Below are 19,792 nucleotides of genomic sequence, written 5' to 3'. Positions count from 1 at the left end.
ACTTGTCTCAGAAGAGAAGGAGAAAAGAAAAAAACAAAAGAAAGGGAGGGAGGGAGGGAGGGAGGGAGGGGAGGGAAGGAAGGAAGGAAGGAAGGAAGGAAGGAAGGAAGGAAGGAAGGAAGGAAGGAAGGAAGAAAAGAAGAGTAAGGTGAAAGAATAGGATCAGCAGAGATGGGGAACAAGAAAGAGCAAAGAGGGTAAATATGATAAAAATACATGATGTATCTGTACAAAGTATCATAATGACACCCATCATTATGTATAATTAACACACGCCAATAAAAGTTATTCAAGACCAAAAAATTAAGAGTGAAAAGCCAAAGCCACAAACCATTGGAAAAACATTCGCTGTGGAAAAATAGGTAAAATACCATATGAGGGTATGTGAAGAGAGGCTGGAAATGCCTCCACATCCTACAGGAAGAGAGAGAAAGTGGTTACAGAAGATGAAGTGCAGTGTTCACCGAGAAGACAGGTTTGCGAACAGTGGGACCAAAGTACAAACGGTTAAAAATGTCTCAGGCCCATCTCTTTAGATCTCACTAGAGCACGGCTCCTTCAACAATGCAAAGCTTTGGGACATGTATTCTTCTCTTGTTTATTTACATATCTGCATGCTTCCTTTCCTCTCTCCTACCCCTTCTCTTCCTCTTGCACATCCTCTTCCTCCTCCCTCTTCCCTCTTCTTCCTTCCTCCTCCTCATCCTCCCCCCTCCTTCTCCTCCTTTGTCTTCCTACTCCTTTCCCGCCCCCTCAAGTACCCAAAAGACAAAGCTATGGGCTCATCCATCAGCAGCTCAGTGTCTTGACCCTAGGTAGGACACACGGGAAGCACTTGGTATATATCAGTTCTTTGCTGTGGCAACACCTTGTGGTGCTTAGTAAAATAAGTGAACTCTTTAAAGAACAAAATAAAAACAAAGTTCTCTGAAGAGCTCTGTTCAACCTCATAGGACAATATATCAACTGAAATCATGATTACACCAGCTGCGTGCTGCCATGACAGGAGCAGACTCTGAGGTGAATTTATTCATTGCCTGACCTGACAGATTGGTGGTGCAGCAAAGAAGGTGGAAGCTACCCAAAGCCTTTGGACATTTGTGCTTAATATGAAAAAATAGGACCTTTGAGATCAACAGGCATTAGTGTGTTATACAGAGATGAGGGGCGACCCTGGAAGCAAGCACTGACATACAATGGCTCAGTGATTACCCTGCAGCCAAAACAGGAGTCACAGAACTCAGACCATGCTGCATGCTTTTTCTTCTATACAAACAACGGTTGTTCTAAGTGGGTCAGCAATTTGTTTGACAAGAGACTTTTCGTAACATACCATTTAGCTCTTTTCTAAAAGCAAACACACTCCCTCCATCCCTGTAATATAAAGTTAACATTTTAAAAATAATACCTGAAGAGGTTGGAAGTGTAGCTGTGTTGGCAGAGCACTGGCCTAGCATTCATGAAGTCCTGGGTTTGATTCTCAGGAGCATAAACTGGGCATGGTGTCACATACCTGTAACCTCAGCACTTGGAAGGTAGAGGCAGGAGGGTTAGAGTTCCATAGAGAGTTTAAAGCCAGCCTGGACTTATAAGACCTTGTCTCAAAAATGAACAAATAAAATTATAAAATAAAAAAAAAATCCAGATCTGCTTTGGAAAGCCTTGAAAAGGAAAGATCTTGAGAAGAGATACATTAAAATAGTGGCACCATCGGGGGCCCTCCATATTCCCAGGTTCAGTAGCTGCAGGTTCAACCCACCTTGGATCAAAGATGTTCAGGGGAAAAAAACTATTGGTTTATCCTACTGGGACTCAAACCCAGGGCTTCATGCATGCCAGGCAAGCTCTCCACGAACAGAGCTACATCCCAGGCTTTGCAGGTTGTCATTTCAAAATGCTTTATGTTACAGACTTGTTTTCTCATCACTATTCCATAAACAATGCAGTGGAACATCTTTTGCACACATTTCCACTGTCTTGGGTAATGTAAGGTCCTCAGAGATGGTTTCACCCAGGAGAGGATGTGTGGAGGTATATGCTAACACTATTCCCTCTTCTAGAAGGGATTTGAGTTCTGACAGAGAGTGAATCCTCCAAACCAAAGGGCAGCCATATGTGATTTAAATGTATCTCAAAAACGTCTCCCATCTGGGCCAGTGAGATGCATCAGCAGATAAAGATGCTTGTTGCCAGGCCTGGCAACCTGAATTCTATCCTTGGGATCCATATGGTGGAGGGAGAGACTCAATTCCCTCAAGCCATCCTCTGACCACTACATGCATGTGCATACATACACATACACACACACACACACCACAAATAAATTTAACAAAAAAATTAAAATTCTCCCACCTGTGCAATTAAAAACTTGAAAATCCAATCATTAGAAAGGTCTTCCAGGGCCAGAGAGATGGCTCAGCACTTAAGGAGCACTGGCTGTTCTTGCAGAGGACCAAGGTTTGGTTCTCAGTATCCACATGGCAGCTAGCAACTCCATGTTCATAACTCCCGTTCCAGGGAATCCTATGGCCTCTTCTAACATCCATGGGTATTGCACCACATAGGTACACTCACATACATGCAGGCAATATATTCATATACATAAAATAATAAAAAATAATAAGTAAAAATACTAAAAAAGTCCTCCAAATGGAAGGTTCTCCTGGGTGTGGGTCCATTTGATTAAAACACATCAATGCAATGTGTCCCATTCTGTTTCAAGAATATACTGTGGGCCTCTGATGAGTGACAGGACAAGAAAGGAGTTCCCACAAAGTTGATATGTGAGCAAAGTTTCAAGTGAGGTGATGGTGGACTATAAGGAGGGGCAGCGGCTGCCCAGCAGGTATAGACACAGGTGCTGTCTGACTGGCTCTGGGTACAAAGAGGAACTTTCAGATGGGTAAAGCAGAAGACGTCAGCAAAATCACAAATGGGGACAGCCAGGTCCTGCGGAGCCTTCGGAGAGAGGCCAGAGATCAGCTTTCCCTCTGCTCAGAGCAGGAAGCCACCAGTGGTTTTGCACAGGGAAGTCAAATGCTGTGACTTCCACTATAAAACAACCACTCTGAAGGCCCTGCAGGTAGAAGGCAGGTATGGAGACAGGAGTCCAGTCACAGGCACCAACAGTATCACAGTGCATTCTGACAATGGCTGGACCAGGGTGGGGAAGGAGAGGAGGAGCAGGACCACGCTTCTAAGCAGGTGGACCCATACCTCTGCCCTGGCTATTCATCCCTTCTCCACTAGAGAAGTCGGTCAGTAATAGTGTGTCTTCATTACCTTAAACACCCCTATGCCAAAAACTGCCCACCTCACATTGATGGCCAGGACTGTCCCCCTCATCTGCAGATGCATGGATGACTCAAAACCTCTGCCAGGCTGCTGTGGAGGCATCCCATCTGTGACCTGGGCAAAGCTGAGCATGCCACACACATAGCCCCCTCAGGACTCCCCTGCAACATCCTCATCTTAGCTATTGTCAGCAGGATCCTTCCAGTTACCCAGGCCAAGCATCCTGGAGTTTCCCTTACCTCCTCACATCTACGCCATCTGCTGCCTCTTCTGGATATACACAGACCCAGCCACAAGTCACTCTCCACTGCCCCCAATGGCTCTCCAAGCACCTTCATGTGGTACCTGGCTTTCGACAGCTGCTGCCTGTCTAGCCAGTTTTTTTCAGGCCTTGAGCTCTTCCAGTCAGTTCTCCCTGTGGGCTCCAGAACATTCATCTATATTCTCAAGTCCCTCCATCAAATCCCTGTGCTGACTTCGTGGGAGTATGGGGGTGGGGGTTGCTTCCCCTGCACACACACACACACACACACACACACCTGTTTCCTGTCACAGTGCCCCTAGCTCACTCCATCAGGATCACTAATATCTTCCCTGCTCCTTGACACACCAAGCATGCTCCTGCCTCAGGACCTTTGCACTGGCTGACCCCTCTGCACGAATCACTCTTTTCTCCAGACAGCCACAGTGCTTAGACCCTGGCCTCCTACAGGCCTGTGCCCAGACATTACTCTTCTCAATGAGATTGTCCCTGGCCAACCTGTCTCAACTAACAACCCAATCTCACCTCTGGTGGTCTGCGGCCACCCAGCCTCCTCTTGCTTCCTTTTCTTCACAGCACACAGGCCTTCCTGGCTGTCTATGTAATTTACCTTTGTAAAAATCTGTTTTTTCCTCCACTATATAAAAGCTCTGTGTGGGCTTTTTATCTGTTCTATTCACTGCTATTGCTTTATCCCCAAGGGGTGACAACTGCCTGGTCCACAGGAAGTATGTACAAAGGTTCTCCTCAGGGCATGAATGGATCTATATTTGTCTTTTAATAAAGGGTAGGCTAAACAGTTTGCTTTGAGAGCGAGCCCTTGGGCAAAGAGCTCTGCTTCTCTCTCCATGTTGCTTGTCCCAGCACCTTTCACATACCCGTGAGGGTTATAGGTGGTTTGATGGAATAGGTGCATCTTTTTTTCAAAGAGTGCTTTTAAAATTATGTGGGTGTGTGTACGTATATGTCTGTGTGTATGCACATGTGAGTGCAGGTGCCCACAGAAGACAGATAGTTGCATCAGATCCTCTGGAGATGGAGTTCCAGGCAATCGTAGGCTACCCAATGTGGGTTCTGAGAACGAAACTCAACTCAGGTCCTCTGCAAGAGAAGTACATTCGTAACTGCAAAGCCACCTGTCTAGTCCCTGAGTGGGTCTCTAGATGTGGCCCTAGGCTGCAATAGCAGGGAACCAACACAGACCACACCACCACCTCCAAAGCCCGGCAGTGGAGCAGCTGCTACTGCCCCGCCATGGCCGTCTGGTAGAAGACTGATTAAGCCACTTCAAGACCAGGCACTCAGTACAGGGATTTTACGTGAGCCTTCCAGAGGCTGGAGGAAGAGTCTTGGTTGCTGTGGCTCAGCAGGTAAAAAGCCTTGTTGCATAAGCCTGACAACCCCAAGCTCCATCTCTGGGACCCACATAAAAAGTCAGATGCAGTGGTGAACACCTATAATACGGGCACTCCTACTCCTCAGCAAGTGGGAGGCAGAGACAGGAGGATCACCAAGAAGCTGTCAGGCCAGCTGGCCTGGAGTACTGTGCAGCAGCAGAAAAGAAAGACCCGGCCACCAAACAGCGTGGATGGGACCCCAACATCTTCCTGAAAGTTGTCCTCAACTATGTACCATGGCAGGTACACACACACACACACACACACACACACACCTATAAACATGCATGTACACTAAATAAATGGAACAAAAAATTAATTCACAAACAGAGAAAGGAAGGTCAGAAACACGTTCTGAAACTGGAGTTGATTCAGGCGAAAGGTTAGGAATTGGTGGCTACATGCTGAATAGTTTTGATTTTTTTTTTCAAGTTTTTTAAAGTTGATTTTAAAATACAGAGAGCTGGGTGTGTATGCATTTTCCTGGGAAGATGGTGAGAAATGGGCACGACAAACTCTAAGCTTCTGGTAAAGGCTGAAGAAAAGTTGAGCAAGCACACAGCGAAAAGGATGCCGTGGTAGAGGGAGGATGGTGCTGCCACTGGGGCCTGGAAGTGGCGAATTCCCAGTCCCTGAACCTGAGGCCAGAAAGCTTATAAAAAGTGAAGGACCGGGCTGGAGACATGATTCAGCAGTTAGGCTGCTCTTGAAGAAGACCTAGGTTTGATTCCCAGCACCCACATGGCTGCTAACAATCGGCTATAACTCCAGTTCCAGGGGATCTGGTGCCCTGTTCTGACCTCTGTGGGCATTACAAGACATGGAGGCACTTACATACATGTAGGCAATATACCCATACACATGAAATAAAAATAATAAGGAAAATATTTTTTAAATAAATAAAAAGTGTAGGAAATGAGTGAAACTACCCTAAATGATCCAGCCAGTGAAGGAGGAAGCGATGAATCCCAGCCAGTGCCCTCTAACAGGCAACAGCAGCAGCAGGGACTAGGCAGATGGTTCAGTGAGTAAAGTGGTTGCCATGCGAGCATGATGATTGAGTTTGGATCCCCAGCACCTACATAAAAAGTCAGGTATGGTGGTGCATGCCTGTGACCCCAGCACTGGGGAATTGGAGATAGGATGCTCACTGGCCAGCCAATCGAACTAAATTGGTATGCCTCCTGTTCAACTAGAGAGACCCCATCTCAAAAAATAAGGCAGAGTCCACACCTCCTCACAGCAGCCATTTTTGCTTTTCTAGGACCATTGTGGACCTTGAGATCCAGGCTTTGCCATACCTGCCTTCATTAGTACATCTCTCAGCCCTCAGCAGAGAAGCACCCTTATGCAGGAGATGGTGATTAACACAGAGACACACAACTGGCCAAAATGCAGAGAACAGGAGGCTGCAGAGTGCTTGTCCCTGAATAGGACACCTGTATCTGCCTCCCAAGGCTCAGGGATCATTGCAGAAGAGGGGGAAGAAGGACTGTAAGAGCCGGAGGGGGTGAATGACCACAAGAGTTTTCCAGGCAACTAGTTAGTTACTCATATGAACTCACAGCTATGCTGACAACATGGACAAGTCCCACATAAACTCAAGCCAGGCAAAATCCTGACATAGACTTGGGGAAGTGGGTAAGAAACCCCAACCCTATCTGAGGAACTACTGGAAACCAATGACTGCTGGGAAGGGGAGATTCAGTCTCACATAAGGGTGAGACTGTTAGTAGGTTGACCAGGCTTCAGTGGATGAACCCATACTGAAGGGCATTTGGGGACACAAACCTGACTCTACAGGAATTTATGTGTGTGTGTGTGTGTGTGTGTGTGTGTGTGTGTGTGTGTTTGTATAGAGTACACAAATTTGGTGGGGGGTTTAGAAAGGGGGGTGTAGATATGGGAGGGGATCTAAACATGACCAAAAATATATTGTATGAATTTCACCGAAAACAAATTAAAACAATAAAATAAAACAGTTGAAATATGAAGAAATAAGGTGGAGAGGAATTGAGAAAGATATCAACCATCAACCCCTGGCCTCCACATACATGTGCGTACACTCATAACTACTCTACAGTTAAGAGTACACAAGAACATCCAGGAGGTCAGAAGCCAACAGAATGACAGAGCCAGGGCAGAGGTTAGGACTGATGAGCCTCCCTCTATGAATGTCTCCTTGTGTTTGTTCTAGGTCAGTAAGCAGTGTAGGAGTATGTCCCATAAATGGGGAGAGCCACACACTTTTAAAAACTCACGGAGAAACAACATCACACAGCTCTTTACACCTAGACAGCCCTTGGCAGCCTTCCAGTCACAGCCCAGAAGCCAGGAGCCTTTGCACAGGTGAACAACTCAAAACCAAAAAGAAAACTATCCAGCAGGGCTTGTTCTAGCATATGATTTCTGCTACAGAATCAGGACCTTCCATAAAGGGGATCTTAAAGATTAAAAAGAATATTCAGAAGAGAAGGAAAATGCATTAATCACAAAAGTCCATGTTGGTTCCTCTAAAAGAGACAAACATAAAGAAAAACATCAATGTGTTAAGATTACTTAGAGGAGCTGCTGAGATGACTCCACAGTTAAGAGCACTGGCTGCTCTTACAGAGGACCCGAGTTGATTCCCAGCACCTGTATGGAGGCTAACAGTCTGTAACTCTAGTTCCAGGAAATCCAACACCCTCTTCTGACCTCCATGGACATTGCATGACACAGGGGCAATACACTCATATACATAATTTTTTTTAAATAATAGGTAAAACTTTTTTTTAAAGCTTAATTTGAGAGCATGCATGGTTTCTGCTCCCCAAAGGCCAGCTCAGCTATTGGACAGTGAAAAGAATAAACTTGAGACACAGAAAGAACCACCAAAATGCTGATCAGAGGAGCTGCAGACAGCTCAGTGGGTAAAGGGCTTCCTGTGCAGGAAGGAGGACCTGCGATAGAGTCCCAGAACCCACGTAAATATGCAGGACATGGTGGCACATGTTTATAATCTTGGTGTTGGGGATGTAGAGACAGGAAGATCACTGGGGCTCACTGGCCAGTCAGCCTAAAGGAATCAGTGAGCTCCAGGTTCAGTGACCCCATCTCACAAAACAAGGTACAGGGCTCCTGAGGAATGAATGACACCTGAATTTGACTCTGACCTCCACACCCACAAGTTTACACAAGCATGTACACCAGCACACATATGAACATATATATATATACATATATATATATGTACATACACCCACTCTCCCCACCCTACACACACTTAGCAAGGGTCTGAGGGTCTAGATAAGATGATCTTACACCCTGACCCAGGCATCGGTGGCCCAGTTCTCTACACTAAGGGTGTAAGACTCTGTAGAGTTCAAGTAGCAGCATCTTGCCCAGCTAGGAAGTGATCTATTATTTCAGCTCAAGTTAAAGTGAATACAAATACACAGGGAGGAGGAGAAGAAAGACACAGCAGCCTCAGGGATCGGAAGTACTACAAGGTGGCTTTAATAAAACAAGAGAGCTGTGGAGGAACACTGCCCATCACACAAGCTACTCACAGTAGAATCTTCAACTGCATGCTCAGGACAGTGAATCCTGTAAGGCATGCAAACCAATGCAAGCCTGCAGCAACTGAGCGTAGGCTTCTGGGTTCTGAAGTGTTGAGGAAGGAAGAGTGTTTCACACTCACCTACAGTACTGCCCAGCAACTTTCAACTCTGGCTTACTTACCCAGTCAGAGCAGTGATGAAAGCAGGTATTTATAACAGCTAACTCTGGCTTCTGACTCATTAAAAGCATTGTAGATGCTTCACAGAAGGCCCCCGCCAAGAGGTGAACAAGGAGAACCCCCACTGCTGGTTAGTATTCATCAACTTGACACACACTAGAGACACCTGGGAAGAGGAAACCTCAGTGGAGGAATTGTCTCCATCAGACTGATGTGCGGCCATGTCTCTGGGGTATTTTCTTAATTGCTACTTGATGTGGGAGGCCCATGTGGGTAATGACATCCATAGGCAGGTGGGCCTGGGCCATATAAAAAAAGGTAGCTGAGGAGCTGGAGTGATGGCTCAGCAGTTAAGAACACTGGCTGTTCATGCAGAAGACCTGGGTTCGAATACCAGCACCCACATGGCAGCTAACAACTGCCCACAACTCCAGTTCCAGGGGACCCGACAGCCTCTTCTGACCTCCTCGGGCATTGCATGACACGGGTGCACTTACCTACATGCAGGCAATACACGCATACACATAAAATAAAAATAATAAATAATTTTTTTTTTAAAAAAAGGTAGCTCAGCAAGTCAGAGGAAACAAGTCAGGAAGCAGCATTCCTCCATGGTTTCTAATTCAAGTTCCTGTCTTGAGTTTTGGCCTTGGCTTTCTTTAATGATGGATTGTAACCTGTAAGCCAGATAAACCCTTTCCTTCCCCAAGTTGCTTTTGGTCAGGGTGTTTATCACAGCAACAGAATGCAAATTAGAGCAAATACCAAATGGTTGAGGTGATATACTGAGGGAGAATTATGGGTTTCACCTGCATCCTAGGCTAGCCCTAACACCAGAGACAAGAGTGTCCCGCTTAGCCTCACCAGGAACACAGGCCACAGGACACTGAGGCCACAGGACACTGAGGTCAGTCAGTGGAGGAGGTTTGGCTGCCTTGCGCTCTGCACATCTTGGGAGGGAAGAATGAAATGATAAGATAATATTGAGTATTCTTAGCATGAGGATGACAGAGGAAGGAAAGCTGCGCCCACCAGGTGATCCTCAATCTGAGGTTTGATGAGTTTCTGGACCCTTCTGGGAAGGTAAAAGGTGTGTCTATTATACATGTATCTGTGTCATGTGTACAGCACATGTGTATGGTATAAATATTTAAATATTTGTTACTTTTCTTTTTATGTATACGTGTGTGTACATGTTTGTGTGGAGGGATGCATGTGTGGAAGTCAGTCCTCAGCTTCTTCCTTATTTGAGACAGGGTCTCTTCACTGTTCACTACACTAGCTAGCCTGTGAGCATCCAGCAATGTCCCCATCTCTGCCTCAATCTTCTTGTAGGCACACTGGGATTATAGGCACATGCTACCATGCTGGCTTTAAGTGTGTTCTGGGGATTAGAACTCAGGTCCTCATGCTAGTAAAGCACTTTCCCTACTGAGCCATCTCCCTGGACCCAGACTCACACTTTCTATGAGTTCCTCAGGGTTGTAGGCCGAGATGCCTTTGCCTACACTTCATTTGTGTTTCCACACTGGCAGTTTCAGTGAGATCTAGAATTGTTCCAAAAGATGGAAACTGCTTGAAAGAAATTCTCAGAAAATTCCCAGAAAGTCACTGTCAGAACTGAAATATTACAAAAAATTACCAGTGCGAAAACAGCACTATTTGGTATCTAGGAACGCGTAATACAGAAGATAGACAAAAGTCCAGCACCTTCCTGGTCTGTACACACAGCAGGCTCCTTGTTTCATGGTGATTCGAAACAGTGATTTATTTCACCATAAGTTTAGACTCAATTGTCAAAATAATTTCTTTCAAATGTATTTGAGGGGCTAGAGAGGTGGTTCAGTAGTTAAAAGCACTGGCTGCTCTTGCAGAAAACCCAGTGTCAAATCCCAGCACCCACATGGCAGCTAGCAACCATCCTCAACTCCAGCTCCAGGGGATCTGACAGCCTCTTCTGTCTTTCTTGGGCATTGCACGACATGGGTGCACTTACATACTTACAGGCAATACACATAAAATAAAAATAAAATAAAATTTTAAAAACGCATTTGAGATGGAAAAGAGAAATATTTAGCTTGGGCAGCCTAGAAGAGCTAGCAGTATGATGAAGTATGAAGCAATGTGGTCTACAGTGATCAACTGGAGATTGGTAGTCAGAGAAACAAAAACTCGAGCCCAGTGACCAGACTGTCCATCCACTGTTGGGCTACTGAGCTCCATAGTTTGCTTGCTATCAACTGTAAAGGATTCCATTGTGGGTTATCTTTTCCTCAGTCAATAACCCAACAACCCTTTTATAGAAATATCTTGTTTTTTTAGTCTATCTATTGGAAAAATCTCATGTACAGAACTGCTAAGCTAAAGTATGTACTCATTCTTGAATTTGTATGTTTTGCCCAATGTGCTCCAAAATTACCACCGGTTTGCCACCCTGTCCTCCTTGGGAAGTGCGTGTTGTTTCCTCACACCTTGCCTGCTACAGTGTATTATTAAATGGTGTATGTTAAAGCCAGTTGGAGGTTGTATCTTAGGAATCTGTGCATCCTTGTCCTCTGGAATTTCAGGATACGGCATTATCCTCTGCATTTTAAGGCAGTGGCTCTCAGTCCTCAGGGCCCAGTCAGCATCCAAGACCTTGAATCAGACCCGCTCGGGGGTTTTTGCTTGTTTGCCTGGCTGTTTTTCTTTTGTAGTGCTGGGGATTGAACTAGGGCCTCTTATATGTTAGGCAGGGCCTGCATCACTGACTTATACCACAGCTCCAAGTCTTAGGACTAAGAGTGCAGGTAACCTATCAGAGCCTTCTAACAGGTACAAGATGTGAGAGCCACCCTTTGATGTTGTCTGTTGATATTTGGACATCAATTCAGAAGCTGTATGGATGTGATTTAGCAAATCTTCTCTTTTTAGTGGCCTAGTTTAGAGAAATCTTTCCTACTTCAAGATCATTGCACATGTTCCCGTGCTTATACCATCATTTCATTGCTCACCATCCCAATACACTGTTCCCTCAAAATTACTGAGATTACAGTGTATGTATGTGGAGAGCATTTTACCAGCATTTGAAGAAATGGAATAAAAAGGAAATTCACTGGAGCCACCTGTGACTCTGCCTGGGAAAATCAAAACATAAAACAACAATGATCAGTCGTCATAACAGTCCAGGTCATTTAGAATCTTTCTAAATCGAGGTCACCCAGCTATTTCCATCCTCTGAGTTCCAGCCTCTTTTTGCTTGAAAACACTCTCATAGGCCTCACTAACATGCTCACAGAAGGTTAGCATGCTGAATTCTCCTATTTGTGGGTTTTTTTTTTAATTTACGTTTTAGCGCACGTGTGTCTGCATGTATATGCAAGTTCTGTGTGTATAAGTGCATGTGTTTGCATATAGAAGTCAAAAAATGACCTTTTTCAGTATCACCCTAAATAACACCATCCATAGCCTTTGAAACAGGGTTTCTCATTGGTCTGAAACTCACCAATTGGGCAAGACTCCCCTTCAGTGAGCCCCAGGCATCCTCCTGTCTCCAGCTCCTCTGCACTGGGATTCCAAGCATATGCCACCACAACCAGCATTTTGACTTACATTCTGAGGATCGCACCCACGTCCTCATGCCTGTGACTGAGCCATCTCCCCAGCCCGTCCATCTTTTAAAATTTAAATTAAATTCATTTTAACTATATAGCAAAAGGTAACAATTACATATACATGCATTTACATTTAATGAGGTAGCATATTGTATGTTGCTACATATATACATACTGTGTAATGTTTAAATCAGGCCAAGCATATCTCTCTTTTCAGACATTTGTCTTTTGGGTGAGAACTCTGAACACCCATTCTTCTGACTTATTGAAACTGAGCAGTTCATCATTATTTCCACAGCATCTTGTTCCCATCAGTAACAGTACCCAAGGCCAATCCTTCCCTATCCTACCTCCTTCCCACTCTCTCCAGTATCTGGAAACCACTATTCTTTCTTAATCAAGAGTCTGGTGAAAGACAGGTATAGTAGTGTAGACCTTTAATTCCAGCACTCAGGAGGTAGAGAAAGGCAGATGTCTGAGTTTGAGGCCAGCCTGGTCTCCTTAAGCGAGCTCCAGGCCAGCTGGGGCTACATAGTGAAATCCTGTCTCAAGAGTCCAGTGAAGTGTAAAGTGGTCCTAAGAGAAGGGCAAAGGTCAAAATAAACAAGCAAAACATCTGGCCAATCCTTTAGGTCCCAGGGGATAATTCTAGATAACTCTGTCTCAGGAACTGTTTCATTGGTAAGAAGGCAGGGAGGTAACCCACTGGCCTCCGGTGTGCGCACTTGCACTTGGGGGTGCTCAAGGCTGAATGTCAGGCTTGGGAGGTGAATCCATGCTTATGAAAGTCGACCATGAGCTGAACTGTTCCTGGGGGTTGGATAGGACTCCTATAGCAAGCAGAGTAGATTCTGCCTGGCTTTGCCCTGGATGTAGAAGCCTGGGTTCTGACATCTTCTCTCAGAGTGACTCCCAACTTGAAAGTTGCAAAGCTGTTCCAATTAAAACTCAGTCAACTGAGTTTTATCCTAAGTTAAGTCCCCAGTATCAAAGAGAAACAGACAAACATACACAAACACCTCCAAAATCTAAGGACAACCTAAGAGTACAGGTAGGAAGTTTCCCTTTCTCACGGCCTCCTTTGAGCTTAAGTGAGTGTAGGAATCCCTCTCCTGTTGGAGAAGTTAAAGAAGGAAGATGTGTGTGACTATACAAGGGGGGGTATGGGTGTGTGGATGTATGTACAGATGTGCAGGTATGTGGGTGCATGTGTGTGTAGATGTGTGAGCATGCAATTGTGGGTGTGCAGGTGTACAGGTATGAGAGTACATAGATGTGCATATGTGTGGATGTGTGACTATGTGGATGTGAGGATATGTGGGTATGTGAATATGCAGGTGTGTGATGGTGGATGTGTGGGTATGTGGATATGTGGATGTACGGATGTGTAGGTGTGCAGCTGTGAGTGTGCAGATGTGTGGATGTGCAGGTGTGTGGATATGTGAACATGTGGATATGTGTGTGAATGTGTGTGGATGTGTGGGTAGGTGGGTGTGTGAGTGTGTAGATATGTGCGTATGCAGATATGTAGGTATGCAGGGGTACAAGTATGAGAATATGTGGATGTGCAGATGTACAGGTGTGCTAGTGTGTGGACATGAGGATGTATGGGTATGTGAATATGCAGGGGTGTGTGTGGATGTGTGGGTATGTGGACATGTGGATGAATGGATGTGTGAGTGTACAAATGTGCAGCTGTGCGGATGTGCAGCTATGTGATTGTGTAAGTGTGTGGGTGTGCAGATATGTGGGTGTGCAGATATATGGTTGTGTAGATGTGTAGGTGTGCAGTTGTGTGGGTGGGCAGCTATGTGGTTGTGTAGATGTGTGGGTGTGGAGATGTGTGGGTGTGCAGTTGTGTGGGTGGGCAATTGTGAGGATATGTGGATGTTAGGATGAGTGGATGTGTGGATGTGCAGATGTGTGGGTGTGCAGATATGTGGGTGTGCAGGTGTGTGTGTGTGCAAATGTGTGGATTGGCAGATGTGTGGATGTGTGGGTGTGTGAATGTACAGATGTGTGGGTATGCAGTAGATATGTGAATATGCAAGTGTGTATGCTTGTGGACATGTGGATGTATGGATGTGTGGGTGTGCAGATATGTGAGTGCACCGATGTGTGGACATTAGGATGTGTGGGTGTGCAGAGGATATGTGAATATGCAGGTGTGTGTGTGTGGCTGTGGGGGTATGTTGATGTGTGGTTGTATGGATATGGGGGTGTGCAGATGTGTGAGTGCACAGATGTATGGTTGTGTAAATGCGTGAGTGTATTGATGTGTGGGTATGCACTGAGTAAAACCCGAATGGAATGTTCCTGCATTTTGCTGTTTTCTGAGAAAAAGAATCCCTTTCCAGACATTAATTAGCCTTAGAAATTTTTCGCCTGAAATTCTTTGACACACAGTGCAGTTCTTTTAAAATCAACCATCCTGAATTGTGAGCCACAAAGTCAGATGACAGCAGCAGGTGCCACTCCAGCACTTAGCAATCCTGTGAGATCCCAGGCTCTGCAGAGACACTGATAGCTTTCAGTTAAGGCCATTTAAATCTGCTTAAAAGAGCATGTTTCACAGGTCAAGTGTAAAGAGTTACACTTCACGCAACCCTTATCTAATGACATAAAAATAGATGCAAACACTAAAAATACTCGCAAGATCAGGCACCTCTGTCCTTCCACACAACAATTTGACAATGAATTTAGTAATTCCTCCCCATAAAGGAATTTAAATATGCAAATTGGCCCAAGCAAATGCAGGCCTGTACCTCCTGGGACAGAAGTCAGCATCTGTCCCCTGGTTCTGCAACTACAGGCCTCCAGTCCTGGGCAGAATGGATCCAGACTGTAATTCTCATAGAATCACAGCAATGAGAAGTACGTAAGAGGGCTGTGCAAACTGTCAGTAAAATGCCCCCGTGCAACCATGTGGAGCTGAGTTCAATCCTCAGCACTGACATAAAAAGCTAGCATGGGGTGCATGTTTGAAATGCCCATCCTGGGGAGGTGGGGGCTGGTGGAGCTTGAGACCTTCTGGGCCAGCTGGTCTATTCAATCAGTGAGTGCCAGGCTCACTGAGAGTCTCAAAAACTAAGTGAGGAATTCTCCTCAAAGGGGCCTCTGGCCTCCACATACACATGAACCCACATACATGTGCACATGCACAGAGAGAGAGAGAGAGAGAGAGAGAGAGAGACACTCAGGTTTCCACAGCTCCTTAATAGCAAAGAAAAGAAAGTCTTGAATTAATTTGACACTATTTGTGAATTTATTTTTAATGGTTCTTACTTGGCAATGGCTCCTGACATCTTAGCTTTTATAATTTTTAAAACTTTTTTATTACATTTTATTATTTAATTTACATGTTTTACATGTATGGGGACAGGGGTCATGCACATGCCTTGGCATATGTCTGGAGATTAGAGGACAACTTATTGGAGTTGGTTCTCTTTCCACCTTTTCTATCCAGGTATTGAATTAAGGTCCTTGGACTTGGTAGCAGTTGCCCTTACTGTCTGAGCCATCTCACTAGCCCATCTTAGCTTTTAAATCACCTTTTCAATTAGCTAACAATCTACAGCAACACTAGCCAATCAATAGCCACTAGCCACATAGGCAACCCAGCACCTGATCTGTATTGAGATTTCTTATGGATTTAGCATGTGAAAAAAGGAACTGATTTTATTGTTTTGTACTGACGATACCTTTTTGATAGGTGAAATACTAAAGTTGAAAATATTGAAATTGATTGCACCTGCTTCTTTTCTGATGTGATTAATAGCACCATTTCAATTATGCATGTGGCATTTGTTTGTATTGAACAGCACTAATTTATCGGACAGCGCTTAGCTGCACCAGTGAGTTGATTACAAAGAATTTCTTTCCAGAACCCAGCAGAAGAAATAGCAAAGTAGGGGAGAGAGGAGGCAGAGGCAAAGAGGCAGAGAGCCAGAGAACAACTGTTCCCAGCTCTTCAGAGAATTCTCACCTGGTCAATGAAGAGACCCTTGCATGCCAGGTAATTAAAAACTAAAGTAGTATTTAGTTTAGAAAGCAGTTAAATAATGTTAAGTTCATGCCTAAGTATCCAGGTGCTAGTAAATTTAACTTTTAAAAAACCTCATGGGGCTGGAGAGAGAGCTCAGCAGTTAAGAACACTGGTTGTTCTTACAGAAGACCTGGGTTTGAATCCTAGCACCCACCTGGCAGCTAATGACTGTCCTTAACTCCAGTTCCAGGGGATCCAATGGCCTCTTCTATCCTCCACAACATGGGTGCACTTACCTACATGTAGGCAATACACTCGTACACATAAAATAAAAATAATAAATAAAATATTTTTAAAAACCTCCAGTCTGGAGAGATGGCTCAGTCAGTAAAGTGTTTGCCAAGGAAGCAGGAGGACCTGGGTTCAGATCCCCAACACTCACATAAAAGGCCAGGCCTGGAAGCTCCTGTCTATAATCCCAGCACTGAAGGGAGAGACAGGAGGATCCCTGGGGCTTGCTGGCCAGCCAGTTTAATCAAATCAGTAAGAGACCCTGTCTCAAAAATAAACTACCAAAGGAGACCCTCAATAGTGGTATCTGTCCTCTACACACACACACACACACACACACACACACACACACACACTCAGCAATTTTGGCGACATGGAAATCATTATCTTCATTTTTGATGGATCAGCTGTTTCCCTGGAAAAATAATTATCAAAACCAATTACTATCATAGAAATCAGTTCATCCCTCAAAAGACATCTGTCCAAGGCCAATGTGCCTGCCAGACAGGCAGAAGATCAATACAGAGATTCAAGCTTCCTTGTAAGAGAGAACAGGGACCTGTTATCTGAATTAAAAGTGCTGAGCACTTTTAACACCCAGGGCAGGCATTCTCCTCACCAGGGCAACTATTGGTCCTCTTTGCCAAAAACAAATTCTCTAATGCAAAAGTATATTGTACTCATCATGGATGCATGGTGTTTTTGTCTAAATCAATTAGCTGACTTAAACACATTAACTGTTGCCCTTGAATGATAAAAATAAAGAATATGTTTTTGACTATCACAGGTACAATTTTTTATAAAACAATATCCATTATTTTTCAGAGGTTTTAATATACACATCATTTGCTGCTGAAATAATGCATTTCCAATGAAGTACGTGGGAACTCTGTGAGGCTGGTACCTAGCGCCTTCCACTGGCTGAAACACCCTTCTTGGGAAGGTTGGTTGTCAGCTGCTGAGGTCCTCCTAGGGTTTGCCTTTCATCCTGTGAGTCCCAGTCTCAGGAGCAGCCCTACTGAAGCAGCAGTGAGCAAAGCTTCTAGAGGCTTCCCCATGAGCTGTGCACCTCAGTTCTTATCTCAGAGACAGCCAAGGACTGAGCGGTGAGTGCAAGCCAGAGTCCAAGCCCAGCTACAGTCAGCAGCCAGCCCTGGCCCTCCCCACCCCCTGCCTGTGTTCTACAGGGAGTAACCTCTGACAGTGAATTAAATGTATTCAGTCAAATGACACTGAAAGACCTCCTTCCCGGGGCATCCTCTGTTTCTCTAAGATAAATCAGGGGTCTCCTTGTGCCCCCCTCACTCACAGTTAGGAACCTCTTACATCTGCACAGCTGGCACAGATAAAACTGAACAGTTTGCAATTTCAGGCAACAACAACAATAAAAAAAAAATAGTATGAGTCCCATACAAATTTGTTAAATTTATTCTAATTTTATCCTCCTCTTTTCTATCTCCCACTCCACCCCCTCGAATCCAAATACCAGTGGGGTTGAGCACATTTGGACTGATTTTGGATGTAAAATACTTCGACTTTTTATTGTTACTTAGGAAAATAGTCCTTAAAATCATATTTTTATACTTATTTTAAAAAGCAAGTCATAAAAGTTCTGATACAATAAACCAGCACGTTTGGGGGTCCGTTTTAAAGATAACAAGAGCTGGAATGTGAAATAAATTCCTAAGCGAAGCCGGCGGTGCACAGAGCTTAGCCGGAGAAGGAAATCCCTCCAGCAAATTTACATTGTGTTCCACTGTTGAAGGCACCGAACACCAGATGCACTGGACTTACAGTTTCCAAGTCTCCCTCAGCCCCATAGAATCCGAACTGGGGGATTATAGGAGAAAACAGGCCGGAGAAGCCACCCGGCGGGCCGCGAACTGTCATTACTGGCAAATGGGGCCCCACATTCTTACATTGAGATGGGAGGCGGCGCCGCCTTGCCCCGGCTCAGCGCTTCCCACTGGGAGAAGAAAGGGACCCCCTTGGATACCCCAGGCCTGGCCTTTTTAAAAAGAGAAATGAGACATTGAAGCGGGTTCCGCCCAGAGCAAGAGCTCTAAAGGCCAGAGTGCAGGCAGGCATGCGGCATGCCCCAGCCGTCACTTTCTCACCTCTGCGTGTTTCTTTAGTAGGACCACGTCTTTCCATGACTTTTCCTAAATCCATACAATCGACTTCTGCATTCATGGAGACACCTGCAGTCACAGGATTTTCCCAACCCACACCTCTTGTTCCAACGGGATCTATAATTATGTGTAAGACCCAGATGTCTTGTTGTTGTTATTGTTGTTTTGTTTTGTTTTTAATGTTAACCTAGGATAGCAGAGTGCTCACCCTCCCCGGTGAGGATGCAGGATGCTGCTGGATGGTCCCCCTCTCCAACTCCAGGACGCACACTAATGGTGTCCCCAAAGAGAGGAATCCCGGCAGCAGCAAAGCCACAGCCTCTAGGCGGGAGAGCAGCAGGCAGCCCCAGCAAACAGCCGAGGTCACTTACCTGAGGAGAGCCGGCTCCACGCGGCGAGTCTCCAGGCGCAGCTCCCGGACCCGCTGCGCGCGTCGCGATGCGGCTACTGCTGAGGCGGAGCGCGCGCTGCTCCCTCCTGGTGACGCTGCTGTCAGCTGCCCTGCACCCCGCACCGCCCTGTGCACCGCCCGAAGACGTGCACCCCTTTTGCACCGCCCAGAGCCCTGCACTGCCCTGTGCACTGCCCCGTGCCCTGCTCTGCCCCTCACTGCCTTGTGCACCTACCTCCTCGAGCCTTGCACCTGCCGGAGCTCTGCACAGCCCTGAGAGAACTCGCACCCTGCTCTTGGCGTGCACCGCCCGCACCTGCGCCTGGCCCAGCACTGCCCTGCGGTCCTCCAACGCAGTCCTCTCCGGCTTTTGCCTCCTTGACACCTGCTCCGCCCTGCCCAAGCTCTGGGCTTCCGAGTGGCACGGACGCAGCATTGGCCACTAAGGCTTCAATGGCGCCCGCTGGTCTTCACGAGCCTTCAGCTGCCCTCTACCGAAAGTTCCTGGAATAGATGGCGAGGATTGGAATTTTCTGAAAATTCATTGAATTCCCTGAAAAGATACCAGATTCCTGTTTTAAACTGTGCGCCTAACCAGGTGTAATTAATCACTACTAACTACAGAGCAAAACTTGCTTTGTTTTTTTGCATATTTATTTTCCTGTTGTTGCTATAAAATACCCTGACAAGAAAGGGTTTGTTCTGGCTCATAGTTCACGTGGGGAA

At 45.6% G+C, this 19,792-nt stretch overlaps 1 protein-coding gene across 2 annotated transcripts in view; it reads right to left on the bottom strand.

Annotated features, from left to right (window-relative positions):
* Positions 1-19,513, bottom strand: part of Diras2 (DIRAS family GTPase 2) — a 36,414-nt gene extending 16,901 nt beyond the window's left edge. Inside the window, exon 1 of one of the 2 annotated variants that reach the window (XM_008847354.1) lies at positions 19,302-19,513. The gene's annotated coding sequence lies outside the window, so the exon portion shown is untranslated. Of the gene's footprint in view, positions 1-19,046; positions 19,229-19,301 lie in introns of those variants that run through there. The other variant, XM_008847353.1, reaches the window with a different exon arrangement.
* Between the last annotated feature and the right edge of the window lie 279 nt (positions 19,514-19,792).

The sequence above is a fragment of the Nannospalax galili genome, unplaced genomic scaffold, assembly GCF_000622305.1.
Source record: "Nannospalax galili isolate Female #2095 unplaced genomic scaffold, S.galili_v1.0 scaffold762, whole genome shotgun sequence".
NCBI lineage: Eukaryota > Metazoa > Chordata > Mammalia > Rodentia > Spalacidae > Nannospalax > Nannospalax galili.
The sequence above is the reverse complement of the archived record's forward strand: the minus strand, read 5'-3'. Positions and strand labels throughout refer to the sequence as shown.